Source organism: Somniosus microcephalus, unplaced genomic scaffold, assembly GCF_052327205.1.
Source record: "Somniosus microcephalus isolate GS21.2 unplaced genomic scaffold, FLI_Smic_1.0 unresolved_chr8, whole genome shotgun sequence".
NCBI lineage: Eukaryota > Metazoa > Chordata > Chondrichthyes > Squaliformes > Somniosidae > Somniosus > Somniosus microcephalus.
In genome coordinates, this window is record NW_028225186.1 from 9,774,120 (window position 1) to 9,778,874 (window position 4,755).

Genomic DNA, 4,755 nt, shown 5'->3' on the forward strand with positions numbered 1-4,755 from the left:
GTTGGCAGAAGCTTTTGGAGGACGAGTTCCTGGAATGCTTCTAGACAGTTGTCTCGAACAATATTTCGAGCCAACTGGGGAACAAGCTATTTTAGATTCAGTATTGTGTAATGAAACAGAGTTAATTAGTAATATTATAGTAAAGGGTCATCTTGGGAAGAGAGATCATAATATGAAAACAATTCATATTATGTTTGAGAATGATTCGGTTAAGTCAGAAACTAGGAGATAAATTTAAACAAATTCAATTGGAGTGATATGAGGTGTTACTTGCCTAAGGTAGATTGAGAAATAGAATTAAAAGATATGATGGTAAAATCAATGGCAAACATTCAAATGAAGAATTCACAATACTCAAGGTATGTATAATCCCTAGAGGAATAAAAACACGCCACTGGAAAAGTTGTCCAACCATGCCCAACTAGAGAAGTTAACGTTAGTATTAGATTAAGAGAAAAGTCTTAAAATGTTACCAAAAAGATTACTAATCCTATGGATTAGGAGGTTTTTCAAATTCAACAAAGAATGATCAAGAGAGTGATAAAGAGGGAGAAAGTAGTATATGATATTCAACTAGAAAGAAATATAAAAACAAATTGCAAGCTTTTAAAGTATGTAAAAATTAAATGATTAGCACAAGTAAACGTGGGTCCCGCAGAGGCAGAGAGAGCAGAAGTTATAATGGGGGACAAGGAGATTGCACAGACGTTAAACAAATATTTTGCATCTGTCTTCATAGTAGAAGGCTCAAATAACACACCAGAAACTGTGGGGAACCAAAGGTCTAATGAGCATGAGGAACTTAAAGGAAATAATATTATTAAAGAAAAAGTAATGGAGAAATTAATGGGACCAGAAGCAGACAAATTCCCATGACGTGATGTCCTGCATCCTTTGGTTTTCAAGCGAGTGGCTGCAGATATAGTGCAGTAGCACTTTACAGCCTATGAAGTACTTTTTGATGTGTAACCACTTGTAGTGTAGGAAATGCAACAGCCAAGTTGCGCACAGCAAGCTTCCACAAACTGCCATGTGATAATGACTAGATCATCTGTTGTAGTGATGATGGGTGAGGACACTGTGGATAGATCCCCTTCTTCGAAAAAGTGGGATGTGATTTTACATCCAACTGAGAGAAAGAGACGGGGCCAAAAGTTTAACATCTCATTTGAAAGACCATACTTCCGAGATGCAGCACTCCCACAGTATTGCACTGGAGGGTCAGCCTAGATTTTTGTCCTCAAGTCGCTGGACTATGATCTGACAACTTTCTGACTTAGGTGCGAGAGTGATACCAAAGGAGTCACAGCTGACTGACGAAGCAACTGTCAGCAGAGAATGGTTTGCATCTTCCAGAATTCCCCAGATTCTCGAAAGGTCCCCCTGCATTAGAAGGCAGGAAATGTTACTCCGCTGTTCAAGAAAGGATTGACAGAGAAAACAGGGAACGAGAGGCCAGCTATGATGACTGGAGGCATCGGGAAAATGCTAGAAACTGTTACTAAGGACGTGGTTGCAAGGCAGTTGGAAAATCAGAATATCAGTCGGAGCACGGAGCCTGGGAGGTGAGGAGCCGGTATAAAAACCGGAGAGCAGCGAGGCCTGAGAGCAGTCGGAGCACGGAGCCTGGGAGGTGAGGAGCCGGTATAAAAACCGGAGAGCAGCGAGGCCTGAGAGCAGTCGGAGCACGGAGCCTGGGAGGTGAGGAGCCGGTATAAAAACCGGAGAGCAGCGAGGCCTGAGAGCAGTCGGAGCACGCAGCCTGGGAGGTGAGGAGCCGGTATAAAAACCGGAGAGCAGCGAGGCCTGAGAGCAGTCGGAGCACGGAGCCTGGGAGGTGAGGAGCCGGTATAAAAACCGGAGAGCAGCGAGGCCTGAGAGCAGTCGGAGCACGGAGCCTGGGAGGTGAGGAGCCGGTATAAAAACCGGAGAGCAGCGAGGCCTGAGAGCAGTCGGAGCACGGAGCCTGGGAGGTGAGGAGCCGGTATAAAAACCGGAGAGCAGCGAGGCCTGAGAGCAGTCGGAGCACGGAGCCTGGGAGGTGAGGAGCCGGTATAAAAACCGGAGAGCAGCGAGGCCTGAGAGCAGTCGGAGCACGGAGCCTGGGAGGTGTTCGGGAGAGAGCAGCAGCGGAGGAGGAGCCCGGCTTAAAAACCGGCGCGAAGGCAGAGGCCCGACCAGTTCGGGAGAGCGGAGCGGAGAGGCAGCAGTCGGCGAGACTCGGGGCCATTTAAAAAACAGCTGAGGCGGAAGTCCAGCTCTTGAGCTTTTTTTCAGAAGCGGACCTGGTGGGAAGCACCCAGGTGAAAGGTATTTAAGGAGGGTGGTGGCTTAAACCCGAGTTCCTACAGAGTAGGAACCCCCACCGCCCCCCTCCTCTAACCTAGTAGTCTTTTAGCAGCTGTCTAAAAACAGAGGTCACAAATGTTTTGGTCTCAGTTTCTTTTCAGCAGGGCAGGAACCGGGAGGAGCGGGAAGTCGGCGTAGGACCAAGGGGACACAAGACCGGGAAGTCAGCGAAAGACCAGGGAGGTAAGACTAACTGGTAAGTACTTTCCTCAAACCTTCCTAGAAAGTAAAACCAAAACTAGTGGGATTTGGTTAGTTTAAAAAGGAATAAGAGGAGTACAGTATACATTGGTCTAAGTAAGCTTCGGGAAAACAAAAGTCGATAAATAAACTAAAACTAGAAAATTAAAAGTAATATAAGGGTTAAGTCATGGCAGTAGAGCTCGGACCTGTGTCATGCTCCTCCTGTAACATGTGGGAAATCAGGGACGCTTCCTGTGTCCCTGACGACTATGTGTGCAGGAAGTGTGTCCAGCTGCAGCTCATGTGGGACCGCATGACGGCCCTTGAGCTGCAGGTGGACTCACTTTGGAGCATCCACGATTCTGAGAGGGGTGTGGATAGCACATTTAGTGAGTTGGTCACACCGCAGGTTAAGGCCAGCGTAGACAGTACATGGGTGACCAAAAGGCAGAGCAAGGGCAGGAAGGTAGTGCAGAAATCCCCTGGGGTTGTCTCCCTTAGCAACAGGTTCACCGCCTTAGGTACTGTTGTCGGGGGGGGTGACACATCGGGGGAAGGCACCAGCAGCCAGGCTCATGGCACCATAACTGGCTCTGTTGCAAAGAAGGGAGGGAAAAAGAGTGGCAGGGCTATAGTAATAGGGGATTCGATTGTAAGGGGAATAGATAGGGGTTTCTGTGGTCGCGACCGAGACTCCAGGATGGTATGTTGCCTCCCTGGTGCAAGGGTCAAGGATGTCTCGGCGCGGGTGCAGAACATTCTGGAGGGGGAGGGGGAACAGCCAGTTGTCGTGATACATGTTGGTACCAACGACGTAGCTAAAAAAAGGGAAGAGGTCCTACAAGTAGAATTTAGGGAGTTAGGAGCCAAACTAAAAAGTAGGACCTCGAAGGTAGTAATCTCTGGATTACTACCAGTGCCACGTGCTAGTAAGAGTACAGAGAACAGGATAGTTAGGCTAAATACGTGGCTTGAGCAGTGGTGTAAGAGGGAGGGTTTTAAATTTTTGAGGCATTGGAACCAGTTTTGTGGTAGGTGTGACCTATACAAAAGGGACGGTCTACACCTGTGCAGAGATGGAACTGATGTTCTCGGGGTAATTTTTGATAAAGCAGTTCGGGAGCATTTAAACTAGTATGGCAGGGGGCTAGAAACCTATGTAGTGAAATAGAGGAAAGTGAAAGGCAGACAGAAATAAATGATAAAAGGGTGAGGAACAAAAAACAAAGGGCCAAACTAATTCATAAAAAATGTGAGCATAAAAAAAGCCTGAGGGTTTTATACCTTAATGCGAGAAGCATCAGGAACAAGGTAGATGAATTAGCTGTGGAAATAGAGGTTAATAATTATGATCTAATTGGGATTACGGAAACATGGTTGCAGGGTGAGCAGGGCTGGGAGCTTAACATACAGGGGTATTCAGTATTTAGGAAGGATCGACAAAAAAGAAAGGGAGGAGGGGTAGCATTGCTAGTAAAAGAGGGGATAAATGCAATTGAAAGGAAGGATATTAACTCAGTTAATACAGAATCTATATGGGTGGAGCTAAGAAATAGCGAGGGGCGAAAAACATTAATAGGAGTGGTATATAGGCCTCCAAATAGTAAAATAGAGGTTAGGGAGGGCATCACGAGGGAAATTAGAGAAGCTTGCAATAAGAGCACAGCTGTCATCATAGGTGACTTTAACTTACATATAGATTGGACTAGCCTAATCAGTAAAAATAATGAGGAGGAGGAATTCCTTGAGTGTTTGAGGGATGGTTATCTGGATCAATATGTCGAGGAACCAACTCGGGAACAGGCTATATTGGACTGGGTACTGTGCAATGAGAAGGGACTAATCAGTAATCTTGTTGTACGGGGACCCTTGGGTCAGAGCGATCATAACATGATCGATTTCTCACTCGAAATGGAGAGCGAAGAAATTGACTCAGAGACTAAGGTCCTGAATTTAAACAAGGGGAATTATGATGCCATGAGACGGGAACTGAGTAGGTCTGAGTGGACAACGTTCCTGGGAGGACTGGAGGTAGATAAACAATGGCAAACATTTAAAGATAGAATGACAAAATTGCAAAAATTGTTTATACCAATCTGGCATAAAAGGAAATCTAAAAAGGTGACTCAACCGTGGATAACAGGGGAAATTAGAGACAGCATAAAATCCAAAGATAGGGCGTATAAAATAGCCAAAAAAAGCGCCAGAGCGGAAGATTGGGAA